Below are 15,441 nucleotides of genomic sequence, written 5' to 3'. Positions count from 1 at the left end.
CCCTGAAAATCTGGCATGCCTCCTGATGTTCCAGCATCAACTCAAATTTTGCTCCTTTTCTTTGGTTTCCTCTAGTCCGCTTAGCTCTGATTTTCTCTCAGAAATTATTTCTCATAAATGCTTTGCAGTGGTGGAAATGGTGGAAGAGGACTATAGCAGGAGTGCAAGGGAAAAACACAAATGGAAAAGGCCAAACTGCCCTATGCTGGTGGGTCAGCTGTAGTACTGGGAGCAGGCTGATGAGGGCTGTGACCTGCAGGCAGCCCCAGCTGCTGGTGCCAGCTGTCTGTGCCAGTCCCAGCACAGCCCCCCGAGCTGCCCCCCCAGCAGCTGCCCGGCTGCCACGGCTCAGAGAGCGGCTCTTCCCGTCAGTGATCCCTCAGCAGCTCAGCCAGCTCCTGTCCAGCTGTCCCTGTGCCACAGGAGGGTGGGCAGCTGGGGCAGCAGCGCTGGCAATCCCCTCAGTCCTGCATCATGGTCCAGGCCCCCATGGTGGGTTATCCTGCTCCCCCTGCCAGCAGAGCAGGGAGGCAAGCCAAACATCCCAGTTTGCCATGGAAATCTGCAGAACGGGGAGGGCAGGATCTGCACCAGGGGCTTCTCTGTACATGTATATCTACTGCAGGCAAAAGTAAAACCTGCTCTAAATTGATGTCCAGCAGCATTGTCTGGAGCAGCTCTGTGCCGAAGGAGGAGACACAGGCACACGTGGCATATAGATGTCAGAATAAACCTGTGCTCAAGGGACAACAGGATGATAAAACTCACCATCAGGAGAGATGCTAGCAGGTATAATTAAACTATTAATACTAAAATACACTATTTGCCACATGGCTTACTCAAGAACAACATCATTTATCTACTTCACCATCATGAGATTTTAAAGAGAAGGCCCTTTTGCTCCCCAGTGTGCCCGTGCAATGAACAAGCCTGCTGCACCTCGCAGCCATCTGCATCTTTAACTGGAGATGGTCTGGCAGAGCAGGAGAGGGGACAGGGAGGGACAGCCAGCCAAGGATGGGGGCAGCACCCAGCCCTCTATCCAGATGTTCTGAGGTGTCCTCAGGGCATCCCCCCAGAGATTTCTGTCCATCCACCTCTAACAGGATGAGAAGAGCTTGGATGCAAGGTTTCAGCTGACCAGCAATTGGAAGTCAAGTCAGGCCAAATACAAGACATCTGCAGTTGTCAGGAAGCATCGATGGTCCTAAGCTTTCTGCACAGTAACTGCAACCCTTTAGGGAAGAAAAGCTTTCAATAGAGGTAAACAGACACACACACTGGTGTTAAGCTTCAAAGAGTTAGACTCACAATTCTTACAGTAACAGATGGGATTTGCACACATTTCTCATTTTCTGATTTTTTTCTGACTGAGTCCACAAACTCCAACACATGATTTTGAGGAAGGAGAGTTGTGCGCTGCTCCTTTATGACCCACCCCAGCCATGGTGCCCATAATGTCACAGTACTGCACATATTCAGCAGGGCCACTGTTGCCATATTAGACACTAAACCTTGTGTTTAACATTTCTAAGTCACTTTGTCCTCATCTGCACTATAATTTTGTTGTACCTCATAAATGCAAAATGAGTTTCATTTCTTCTCCCTACACCTTTGGTTTATTGCATTTACATAAAGCTGTCAAACATTTATGAGGATTTTTACACCTTTATGAAATTAATTTCTTCAACCACCAAGGAGATGACATTTCTGAGGTAATACTGCTATTTCCCAAAACCTATTTTCTGGTGTCTTTGGCCTCACTGAAGTGGCACATTTTTCATTAAACTTAGCAGTACATGAAGTCGTTAAGGTGACAGTAGTTTGCCATTATAGCTGTTGTAGCAGTGCTGGTAGTGAACTCACCCTTGGGTCATCTGAGGCAATTATTAAGTAAAGTGTCAAGAGATATTGAATGACTTAGAAAACTTAGAATTACCTTGCTGTAAGTACCTCTTCTACTCAGAGAGCACAGAAAGCTGACCTTCATAGCTCAACTCACCTGGAAAAAGAGAGAGAGCTACAGAACACAGCAGCCATCACTGCCAAGAATACTAAGGTATCCTGTCTTTCCCCTCCAGCATTCACCATGAACTGAATATTTTTTTACTCCCAGCAACATGTTTTCATTCTGATTTTCATCTACTCTAGTGATTAAAGTTGCCTGCTAGCCCTGAGGACTCTGCTGATCTCCCTGAGTGTCACAACCTGTCATCAGAGTCACAGTCGCTCTCGTGCAGCGGGGGAAAAATGGATGCAGAAACAACAAATAACCTAGAGGAGCAGGGAGCAGCCTGCTAACAATATAAAGGCTGTCTGTTTCCTTCCCTGTACAGCATTTAGCATTATTGGATGAATGAAAAGAGATATGAGTCTCTTTTAAAGAGATATGAGTCTTATCTTTGAACCAGTGAGCTGTGGATCTGGGCATTTTTCAGACAGAAGTCCAAAATCACTTCACAAGGGAGAGAAAGATCATTTTAAATTCACCACACAAAGTCTCTGAACAAGCCTGGAGCAATACAGAGCTACTGATATCTCTTCATGCTGTCTGAACTGGCCACATAAATTGCAGGCCAAACTTTCTAGCAATGTGCCTCAAGGTGATCATTTCACCTTGGCTTAAAAGGATGCTAATTTTTATCATATTGGGAAAAATGACATTTTGCAACCACTTTATACAAGTTTCACAAGTACAACAAACACAGGACAGACCAGCAACGTCACCAACCCTGTAAAATTTACATAACATAAGCCTGTAGTTTTGGTTATAATGAACATTAAAAAATTACTGCAGTCAATATAAGCTAGAATTGTCACAGTCCAATCTTAAAATGTACACGGGTTACTTGCAGACTTTTTTTTATATCAGCACTCCTGGCTCACTTTTTACTTACTATATTTTGAGACTGCTGAGGAACTCCATTTTTGAATATCACTTAGAAGCTAAGGAGTCCCATGCACTTCACTGTGACAAGCACAAAAGACAGCTGAGACTGTAAACTCTGCAGGGCAGGAATTGTGAATGCTGTACAATAAATAAATAAATGACTTTAGGCAAGATCTTGTAATTCATCCATTTAGTCAGGGCTGACAACAGGCTTCTGTAGTCTTTTATACATAAAAAATACACCCTAATTCTTATCAGTCTGTAACAGTAATTGTGGAAATCTTTTATTCTGGAAGACAAGGGGGTGGTACTACCTCCAACAGAAATTCAGTGGAAAATTGCAGCCAAATGGTTCAGCCATTTCCAAATCCTGCTCTCCTCTTGCCTACTTGTGCTAGCACTCCCAGAAATGGTTTGTTTGAACAGCTGCAGTGTCTCCATGCTGTGCTGCAGGGACTTGAAATGTGACTGGTGAGAGAGGGGGAGGTGATAGCCTTACTTTTCAAGGGCTAAAGCTGTGAAAATGCATTCAGGTCTGGCCACATTATGAACCCTGCAGGTGATTTAAGTGTGTGTGAGGGCAGGAAGAGGGAAAATGTGCCACAGTGATTATCGGATTATTGTTCAGTATCATTACACCTGTGCCAGCCCCATCACCCAGTGTCCTGTCCACTCACTCTGACCTGAAAGGGGCAACTGCTGGTACTGCAGCCACTGCTGGTACTGCAGCCACTGCTGACCTTGCTGTGGCTGGGCTACAGGAGCTGCACATGGGCAGGCAATTGGATCTGGCAGAAGAGGGGCTGCTGAGGGAAACAGCTGTCAGAGTGCAAAACACCTGCAGGGAAAGGAAAAAGGCATATCTTGCTTATTGGCTGGCATCTGCATGGCCAGCGAGAAGGGCAAGGGAGAGAGACATCTTGCCAGATGACCCAGTGTTAGTAAAAATAAATATCTGCAGTTTCCTGCCATGACTGGCAGTGCAATGAAAGAGTGCCCTGAGAAGATGTGCACCCACCCAAAGATGTTCATCCAACCACAGCAACTTGCTCCAGAGCTCACACAGAAGTGGGCGTGGTGGGTCCTGCAAGGAGAGTCAAATACAACCTTCCTCATGCCCATTCCCTGAGGTAAGTGTGCTGGGAGTCTTAGGACAGCTGGTGTCACCTCCTGCACTGTGCAGGTGTCACCTCCTGGGCGTGTCAACAGCACTGACTGCACCTTTGCTTCTCTCCACCACCACCTGGGGCTGCCTTTGGGGTGCAGGAGGCCACGTGCTGCTGCCACAGGGAGCTGCAGTGCCACAATATTTTGTGGCCCTGGTGAGTCACGGATCTGCTTTTTTGCTCTGCACGGTCAAAGACTTGGGTTTCATGTTTATGTCTTTGAACAGAAACCAGACACAGCAGTCACAGCTCAGGAATGGCTGTCCTCCAAGGGTCTGGTGACATACCTGCTGTGACTAATGTAGGACCATGCTCTTCCTGGAAGAAAAGAGACTGGAAAGGGCTGTGTGTCCCACAGGACAAAAGAGATTTCCCCAAGTCTCTCTTCTGCTCCCCTCAAGTCTGGGGGGTGCCAAAGTGCTGGGGGTCACTCCAAATGGCTCCATATACAGAAGTAGGTCACAGAAGTATAGGTATCTAGGGCTTCTCCAGGGTAAATGTGGTACCCGATAGTGATACAGTTATTGTGGGGAAGACCTGGGCTCCTCCAAAGGGCAGCCAAGGAAGCAGACACACAACTGTGCTTAGCATACAAGTGAGGCAGTGGGTTTCACTTAACCCGGTTTTTGTTTTAGCCGTAATTTTACAGCCAGCAAAAGTTTCTTTTAAAACATTAGAGAATATTCAAAACTTGTGAAGGTGAGGGTTATTAACATAGTTGTCACTACACATGCAAAATAGATCTTTCAGCTCCTTGCTTAATAAAAATTGTGATTTTCTCTTTTTCTCCTGTGAGTGTTCTCAGTTGCTTCTTCCCCCGAATCTCTTGCCCTCACTGCCTCACAGTTTGTCTGTGCTGTGCTTCAGGCTATTTTATCCCATGCATGCACAGCTCTATGTGCACACATCTATATATGCTATTTATACATCTATATATAGCACACAGCTATATTAATACATATCTATAGATAGAGGAGTCAAGGACACAAATTTTTGCCTCTTACAGAGCTGACAATGTTCGTGGTGATCCCCGTGCTGCCTGATCCCTGTTTGGACATCTTATATGTCCTTTGCACAAGCTGGGTTGCCATCATGACTGCTCCCTTCAGCTGCATCAGGCACCAGACACAGAGCTACAGGTTGTAGTCTTCAATCAGAAGCTTCAGATTTTTGTTATGACTTGACTTTCCTTCCCCTTCCCTCTACAAATACACAGACTATACAAAAGACCTCAGACATCAGAAAGCAGTTAAAGTTCATATTATTTTTATAAGATCTCATGGACTTGAAACACCTAATTCATCATATTTCAATGTTTTCCAATGAGCAAAACTAGAAGTGTGTTATTTTATCAGCAGTCCTCTGTTTAAAGAACCTTATCTACTATCTACCAATTACTTGGTAATTTCTTTTGCATTCTTCATTAGTGACAATAAATGTCCATTATGCTGCCTCTTTGGGTTGACTGGTTTAACTCATTTCCTTGGGCCATTACTTTTACTGGTAACCACATGTCCAGCTTTGTATATTTTTTAATTCAAGCTTCATTATTGGTACGGTCAGAAATGAGTAATTTTTAAAGGTGTTAATTAATCTAAGATCCCCTCTGCCACCATTTACTTCACATCAGATCTTTTGCATGTTTCCTGCCTTTACTAGCTTTAAGCAGAACTAGATAGCCTCTTCCATAGAGATCATGTCTTTTTTTTTAAATGTGCCCATTCTTTCAGGGAGCAGTCACACATAAGAGCAAGACTTATTCTGGTGGATAGAGTATAGTCTATCTTCTACTGTTGAGATTAATCCAGCTAATTTATTCCCGCTTGTTTACAGTCTAAAGGAGAAAAAGATCTTTTCCCATCAATCTTCTTGGCAGTCTCTGAAATGCACTATTTATTGCTCTCAAATGTCTGGTTAAATAATATCCAGTCACCTCTGCAGCAATTTCAAATGGAGAATGTCCCTGAGGACAGTCAGTAGTTGGCAATGCCATTTCATTGTATGGGATGCCATAAATGACAAATGACAAGCGAAGACGCCATTAAGCTTCATAATTTTTTTAGATGAGTTTGCCTGACACCTGCTTAAATTGAACACCAGCAGTTGCAGAGTGAATATCAATTCTTTGCCACAAACCCACACATGGATTTTACAGGGAGAAGAGTATTTGATTGCAAAACTAAAAAATTCCAGAAGAAAAAGCAAATTAGTGTTATGCATAAACTGTGAACAATCACTGCATGAAGGCAGCCTTCAATGCTCTGTGAACATGCAACCAGAGTAAAGGAGGCACAGTAAAAGCAGCCTTGGGGGTTTCAGTGTACCCAGGGACAACCTGCAGGTCTGGGTGCACCACACCAATGACCAGCGAGATATTTCAGGTCAAAGCCACATTGACCTCATCTGCTCACAAACAAGCTGGCTCCCCTCTCAGGTTAGGAGGTCTCTAATGACAGCACCCTAATTAACTCCAGTTCATTAGTGTGCAGCAGAAGCCATGGCTTGGTTACTGGGCAGATATAATTCCCAGGCCCAGCTGTGCTTTTCCCAATCTGCCCCATGTGGTCACTGCTGACCTCTGGCTCAAGGTCACCATTAATTTGGCATTGCCAGTGCAAGGGCTTCTAACCCAATTCAATCAAAACAAGACAGAAATCAGCAATCTCAACTGTGCACTTGAAGAATTTTTGAAATTAGCAAGATAAGTATAATTCCAAATATGCTTTAGAGCTATAAACCTGAACAAAATTTTTGGGACTCCAAATTTCATACAAGGCCACAAAGAATAACACACTTAAAACAGGCTTACTCCCAAAAGTCAAGGTCATCTGACAGATTGCTATCATGATTGAATTGGGTCTGATATCTCAAATATTTATTCTAATTTTAGACACCACTCACATTGCTCAGAGGAGTACATACTTTTAGGGAATTCCATTATTCAACAGTCCATCTCATGTTCAGTGTCCTCAATAACAACACAGTCTGAGCCTTGTACATGTGAGCACAATTTGGCCTCTAAACCCTCATTGGTAAGAACGAGTAAGAAAAGGAGAATAAAAGCAGAAGAGGCTGCATTTTCCGAGCAGACTTAAAAAAACACTTGCTTCTTCAATAGTCATGAGTTAGTAGAACATTATAAATAACCAAATCCATGCACATCGCCCCCATCCTGTCCCTTGTGATCAGCACAATTAATTAAAATATTTTCTAAAGCTGTGCAGCTGGGTAAGTGTATACTGGTTGTCTGTGCAGAGCATACAACAGGACAGAGCAAAATCTTACAGCCAGATATAGAACTCCTGCTTGAGGTAGAAGGTCCCTGCCTGAAGAATCATGGGCTTGAAAGTGTGAAATAAAACCCTCAGATCTAGTGGTATCAGTCACACTTGTGGTCAGTGCCATCCTTAAACATTCTACTGGTTTCCACTCTTCAGGTTTACTTTTGTCACTTTTGTAAAAATAAATTAAAGAGGTGGTCTATCTGTTAGAAATATTTTCTATTTTCAAATTTCTAGAAGGTAAATTATGTGTCCCTGCTAAGACAACTCTCTCTCCACTAATTTACCCTTATGTGGCCTTGTTCAAACTGTATTTATGTGCTAAGGGGTCTCCTTCAATAAGTTTCTGATCTCTGCAGTTCCAGTGGAAGCAGAAAATTTCTCCCTGAAAATATGTTCCAGATCTGTCTCTCAGGAGCCAAGATTCAACAAAAATGAGCTGCCAGCTGCAGGAAAGTTTTACATGTGTAGCAAGAAAAGTAATGGAATGAGAGCAACAGTTTATTTGTAGAAGTAGAAGCAAGCAGTCTAAATAAATGAAGCAACTGATAATTGTTTAGATATTCAGAGGTTTTGTAAATGTTTCATTAAATTGATGGGATCAAATGCATCCTTCCAAATTTTTTGCAACATAGAAATTTATGTGGCTAGGCCCTTTAGTGTATTTCTCTTCAGCATTTTTTTCCAAGCTAGTGAAGGCCCTGAGACTTCTAGGTCTCAATTAACTACAGGTCTATGACCTTTGTGGACTTCTGTTTTGAAATTCAGGGCACACAGGCCATCTCACAGCTATACCTAGACCATGTATGGGTTTGTAAAACTTCTGCCATGTACAGCTGCAATCATTTATTGTCCTTTAGTGTTCTTCAGGAGAGCCTAACCTAAGGGAAACATGTAAGTGCCTGCTCAGAAATAGGAATGTCTGGATCCAAAGCAAACCAAAGCTAGGGGCTGGAGACTCACTGCCTTCAACTCTTCCTACATTAAATTGTCTGGCAACCCCAAATGCACCACTTGTCACCATCAATCAGGGGAAGGTCAGATCCAATGAAGAAACACCACCTACAGCAATTCAAAGCCCATGTAAAGTCAGATACTGCCCTTCCATCTCCACTTTTCTCAGATGAAATCTTTTGAGATGATTTCTTAAGTCCTCTGCCCACAATGTTGGCAAAAGTTGGACTATGTTGCTGGCACCAAACAGCCAGCATAAAACAGTAAATAATTCTCTTTAGGAAAGCAAACTGATCCTGAGTAGAGCTGTTTGGTTTATTCAGCATGGTTGGAGAAAAAAAAGAGAAAAATGAATCCCCTAATCATCTGTCAGGAGTTGCTAGCACAAGCTCAGGTGGTTCAGGCCAGCAATGGGAGTTTTGGTGAATATAAAGGCAATCCTCAGGAAAGTGTCTATATGTTCTTCTGCCTCTGCCTTGGTTAGATTCACACCCTGTGCCCTTGTTGGTGGTGCACAGGTCAGAAGTGGAGCAAGTGCTGGCTGGGTATGTCCCAGTATCTCTGTAGTCTTTGTTTCCTTTTTGTTTGGCTTTCAGCTGGGAACTAAACAGTCTGCAGAGCTGACAGGTACAAATTCCTTTACACTAATTCCAGAGAAAGGAGCTAGATAATCCCTATCATCTTCCTATCATCTTCAAATTCCACCTGTGGCTCCAGCTTTGCGCTCTTGGGGTCTGAATTCTGTTTACTAGAAAGCCATGGACAACATGAAGACTTTCTTATGGAGACCATACTTTCTGATAAAATGTGGAATCACGGGAAGATAAAAAGATGTTTTATCTTAAGATAATGCAAACGGTAAGCTAGATGACAGAAAAAAAATCCTTAAACAAATCTGAAAGGGCACTTTTTCCCTTACCTGTTCAATTTAATTGCCTTGTTTTCAAGTCAGTGAGCTCAGAGCAACATTTTTCCAGAAAGACCAGTCTGCCAATACTGATCAGTTAACACCCCAGAATGTTCCTCTTTTGGTCACATGACAAAACAAATGCCATCATTACAACAAAGCTTCCCTGTAAGTCAAGGGTGTACACAAGTGCACTGACTGCACACTGCAATAGAACGTGACAAGAGCAGGTGTCGAGGTGACACACGTGTTACTGCCAAATGCTGAGGACAAGGCGGAAAGGGTGGCAGGGTGTGCTTGTTGTTCTTCTCCAGAGGGATAAAATGAAGATGATTAAGGTCAAAAGGGGATTCTGAGATTGTAAGAGTCATACCTCTGTTAAGCAACTCTATCAAATGTTTAGTTATTGAAATATGACAGGAACAAAGCACAATATCAAAGTGCCCAGCCTCCTGTATCAGCCTTGTAAATCTATAGTCAAGCAAGAAAACTGCTGTGAGAAACTGAGGTAATATGAGAGCCCCACCATTTGTATAAAGATGCACCTACACAGTAGAATGAGAAAAGTACTACAAAGTACTATCACGTGCTTGATCCTTTCACTACTAAGAGACACCAGTAGTGAAAAGAAATGAGGATGGCACAGGGGATGGGGAAGTTCTATCTTTGCCCAGTATGGGATAATTATTCCTTAATGTCACATAAAATGGTGAGGGGAGCTCATGTCCATCTTTGCACCAGGTAGAGGCTGTACCTGCCTCTCTACTGACCAGACAGAAAAACATATTCTAAATGCATGTTAAAATAACCATTTTCATCCTCTTTATGGACAGGGCCAACAAATTCCTTGAAGCGATAAAATAAATGTGATGCCTCCAAAGCAATATTTCTGTAGTCCTTTTAGCTCTGTAGTACACACAATACAAAACATAGGAGATTAGACTTTTAATACACAATTTTTATTAGCAGACAAATAATAATCTTTGGATTTAAAAGCTTTGACAGGGATCCATTTAAGAATTATAGGCTGAGCTTTGAAAAAAATCTGTCTTTAAATCCCATCTTTATTAGTTCAGCTATCAACTATTCAATTATAGTACAAATGTGCAGCTTTCATAAAGCAAAATGCCACTTCAAACTCTTTTGACAGGATTAGATGCAATGTCACTTACTCTATTCAGGCCAGTTCTTCAAGATCCCAACATGCCCCAAATCCCCCTGAAACCTACTGACAATGCAAACTGGAGGGGATGAGACATCTAAGAACATCACAAAAGATCAGAGAAGCCTTCCTTCCAATTAACATGGCAATCATTAATAACAGTAAAAATTCCATTTCTGCTGTGTTGTTGCTTGGAGAAAGACAAGGCAACAGGGAAGACTCACCCTTTTACAGGAATAAAAGAGACTAACAGTTAGAAAAGAGTAATCCCTGATAAAAAATGCTGAGGAGGAGAAGAGGTGGGAAGAGGCTTGAGAAGGAATCCTCTGTTTCAGTAATACTGCCTTGTTGATCTTCCCTCCCTTCACCATGTGGTTTCTATTTTCTTGTATTAATCCGTGCTTCCCCTCCCTGCATTTTTTCATGTGGTTGCTAGTTTGAGGTCAACAAGTACTAAGAATGGACTGAAAAGAATTTCCAGGATGTTTTTTAAGACTATTAATAACTGTAGCAGCTATTCAAGCAAACAGCACTTCATGTTCATCGTATTCCAGGGCATTAAACCATCACTTCAGGAGGCTGATTCAGCTCCCTCACATTAGAAGTTGTGCAGACATTCCGGTAGAATGTAGGGTGTTGGAGGCAAGATGTCACTTCCAGTGGGACACTGAAAAATGAGAAGACAATACTGTACATTGGGGACATTTTCCAAAGGTGAGAAAACTCCAGAGACAGGTCTCATGGGGGATTTTTAAGGGCTGCCACTTACAGTGCTGCACTTCCCAATTTCCCACCGCCCCGCAGACAGGCATCCTCAAAGCCCTAAGATGGGAGCTATTGCTCAGCAACGTGCAGCAAGACTGAAGCACTTACAAGTAGATCTGCAGAAGCCAGCCAAGCCAGCAGCCTGCCAGAGCCTACAGGGAGAGGAGGCACTTCTGGGGACCTGTGATTAAGGCTCATCAGTACTGAGTCATGAAAGGCTGAGCAGCATCCCTCACCACAGTGATGCAGGGGCACTCATTGGGCCTTGGAGAAGAAAGGCACTGCAAAACCCACAAGGCAGTGAGTAAAGTGAAAAAAGATCAGACCTGTGGTGTTCAGGACAACATCTCTTGAAATTACACCAAAGCCTTCCACAGGACAGGTTGCCAACCAGATGATGATCAAACAGGGCAGAATTCTGCAGCTTCACATGCCCCAGTACACTGCTTTAACAGATATAATGGGCAATTTGCAAGGTCTCACTCCTAGCTGTTTTCTGTGTGATGACTGATATGGCAGATATGCTCTGAGAATGCCTCAAATTAGAAAAAAACTTAGAAAAAACATAAGGCCTGGAACATGAGAGAGGCCATGGAGGAGCTGATCTGAGAAGCCCTTAGAGGCCCAGGCAAGAGGCAGCCTGAAGACACCAGGTGTGGCTGCTCACACACAAACAGATGTCTCTGCTTATGTGTAATCCCCTCTGCTTCCAAGGGGATCAAACATCTGACCTTGAAATACTTAAACCAGGGCCCAAAGCCTTTTGTAAAGCTGATTTTTATAAATTGGAATATTATGTTTATTCAAAAAGAAGAGACTAAAACTTGCACAAGAGGAAAAGAAGCAGTATGCCAAATTTCAGAGTGATGTGTGAGGGCATAAATCACATGTATGAAGGGAATATCAGGGAATGAAGTGATGAGTTCAAACCAAGAGGGATGTGTGCTATATTCTACTCGACTTACAGACAGCAGCTTTTGTGCAAACAGGTCTTTCCAACGTCCTAAGAAATTATGAAAATTATTTATTTTTTCCCCAAGGTTTTGCCTTGTGTTTTCTTTATTGATTTTGTGTTTCAGAGGATAAATGAAATAAAGAAAATGAATACTTAGAAAGGATATTAATTTTCTTTCTTGTCTTCCCTGAAAATGACACAGCTAAGCACAAGGAGGATTACAGACATTTATGGATTTTTTGTTTAAGATGCAATGTTTGGTCTGATATTTATATAAACACTAACACAGCCAATTTGAATCTCAGAGGTTTCCAATACTCATTCCCAAAGGTACCCAAAGAGTGACCCAAACCTGGAGCTGGCATACCTGAAGGGTAATGAACTGGGGCTCCCCACAGAAAGAAGAACAAAATGCCAACAAATAATGTCTCTAAAGATACAAGTGAATTGTTCCTTCTCTGAAGCAACTGCAGCCCTCTTTTTCACTTTTTCTGCCACTATGCCTCTGAAGAAGGCTTGTGTACATTACACTAACTTATCCCAGCTAAGAGCCTGATCCAAGCAAAGAGAAACAATGGAGAAATTTGTCTGGTTGATGGCTGTAGAAATAGAAGATGGAATCATAAAATCATTTAGGTTGGAAAAAACCTCCAGGATCATTGAGTCCAACTGTTAACCCAGCAGTACCAAGTCCACCACTAAACCATGCTCCCAAGCAGCACATCTACATGTCTTTTAAATACCTCCAGAGAAGTTGACTCCACCACCTCCCTGGGCAGCCTCTTCCAGTGCTTGACAACCATTTTGGTGAAGAAAATTTTCTCAATATCCAATCTAAACCTACCCTGGTACAACATGAGGCCATTTTGTTCTCATATCCCTGGTTGCCTTGGAGAAGATACTGATCCCCACCTGGCTGCAAACCCCTTCCAGGCAATTGAGAGCATGATAAAGTCTCTCCCTGAGCCTCCTTCTGTCCCTCAGCTGCTCCTCATAGGAGCTGGAGTGCCTCTGGCCATAGCACACCATAGGCAATGCCATGGGGAGTTACTTAGTCTATTTATGTTGAACATCACAGTTACATTTCCTGCCCATTGCCTCAATGACTCACAGTTACTACACTCTGCTGATCTTAAGAGTAACTAAGGGTGTTGAGTGCTAAATACACACAATAAGCAAACCTGGTTTACTCCTTTACCCACTCCCTCCAGCACCAGAATGCCTGGGGCAGAGCACAGGGAGCCGCTGAGCTGAGGGGTGCAGAGCTCACACCTCCCAGCAGAACAAGAGCAGATACTGCACTGCACTTGGATGAGGATTTCAGTGGCTGGGCTTCCCTCCAGGCTTATTTATTACCTTGGGCAAGTTATTTAACCAGTGCCCTGAGGGCCCAAATTAAAAGAAAAGCGGTGGTAATCCTTTTCAGCAACTGTGCTTCTTGGGCTTTTCTAAACATCTCTGAGGCCAGGGACTTTTTCTCACTAGAGCTTGCTCCAGCCATGATCTAAATGTGGAGCTGAATGCCTGTGTGATCCTTCTCTAATGTACTGGGCAACACACTCCCACGCAGAGGAGTGCCCATTCCCCTCTCCTGGTTAACTCTCCTTTATTTCCCTCTGTATCTATGCAATGACTGCTCCAAAGAATTTGCATTTCAGCTGGTCCAACATTCCCAACATTATTTACTCGTGTCATTGGAAATCTAATGGCATTTTTTCTAGTGCACAGACATGTTTTCATTAACTGTGGTTAAATTCCAGCTAATGCCATTACATGATCCCTACCTTCGCTGGCAATTGCAGGGGAGTTAACATTGCATTTTCACTTCCTGCCTTTAAAAATGAGACAACTGTTTTGTTTCCAATTGCTCTGTGTATAGCACATTCCTTCCATAGTTTCAGAAAATCTGGGAAAGCTTGTGAGATATGAAAAAGGTCAACAGAATTCTAGTCTCCATTGGATATCCTAGAGCAGTGTCTGCAGTGAAATCTTTGGGGTGAGACTTTGGGCACTGGTGTGTACATGAGTGTGAGTGTTCAGAGGAAGGCTGGCCATCACGTTTTGGGAGGAAAAAAGGGATAAAGGGGCACTGGTACTGTTGAAAGCGAGTCTGAAATAGATTTTATATCCTCTGAGCTAAACCAGTAGAAGGAGTCTTGGGGGACAAGGCAAACAAATTTTTCTCACCTCTAAAAAGCCAAGCATTACTGCAGAGCTGGTTGTAAACATAAATCTGGAATGCTCTTCTCAGAGCTGTAGACAGCCCCACTCCACCTCCCCTTAGCACAATGGGGCAACATCTCACTGCCCTTGGAGGAAACCCCTGCCCAGCACCTCTCCTCGGGCTGGATCTCTGCAAAAGCTCAGTCACCAGATCCACTTCCAGGAGGCAGAGTAGAATGAAGGTCTGTCTCTGGCAGTCTTGGGGAGCAGAAAGGCCAAAGTGCACAGTCCTCCTCGAGCAGCCTTTTGCACAGCCCACCTGTCCCCACATGAGTTCAGATTAGACACAGTGTGCAGGGAGTATGGGCTGCAGCCCTCCATCCTGCCTACAGTAAATCCCAGTTATCACAAATAACTTTTTGTGGGCGGTCACAGGAGTGGAGCAAGTTTTGGTCAAGGGCACCACATTTCCAGATCAAAAGCATGTGCTTATAACCTGAGTAAATTAGATTAGGATTCAAGTGGATGCGGACCTGCAGTCAGGATGACGTTTCCTATTGACTTTTTCTAACACTTTTCAGGGCAGAAGTTGGATACATGGAGTAGATGGGTTTCCTGAGGGCATGATATGATCTTTGGCATATAGATGATGGAGTTGAGATGCCTAACACCAGAGCCAGAATGATGCTTCATTTCTTGATGGCTAATCACATCTGAGGCTTGTGCATTCAGATAAGTACAGTCACTGAGCTGGCCAGATTTACAGCTGCAATTAATTGTATTTTAGGCAGGTGATGGCTCCTTCTGTTTCACTGACTCTTCATTCTCAGATTTTGGAAGACCACAATGGCTTTTTATGTTAATTGGACTCTGCTTCCTCAGATTCTCACACAAACATTTAGCACAAAGCCCAGACTGCTCTTTCCTCAGCCATATGGCAAACTGAAACAAACAATTTTCCAAAAATCAGACATCTGAAAATAATGTTAATGTATTCTAACCCCCTTATATATACTGACCAAGTCAACAGGCAAGCTGGAATATGGAGAATGGGATGTCAGTAGGGCACACCATTCATCTTGCTCTTCAGCATCCCTAAACAATCAGACTAAGGCTGCAAGATTATGAACACAAATCCACCCTCTCCTAGAAAGCCAATACCTCCTGCAGCCCAGCATCTGCTACACGAAAGGTCAGG

The sequence above is a fragment of the Geospiza fortis genome, unplaced genomic scaffold (assembly GCF_000277835.1).
Source record: "Geospiza fortis unplaced genomic scaffold, GeoFor_1.0 scaffold166, whole genome shotgun sequence".
Classification (NCBI taxonomy): Eukaryota; Metazoa; Chordata; class Aves; order Passeriformes; family Thraupidae; genus Geospiza; species Geospiza fortis.
The sequence above is the reverse complement of the archived record's forward strand: the minus strand, read 5'-3'. Positions refer to the sequence as shown.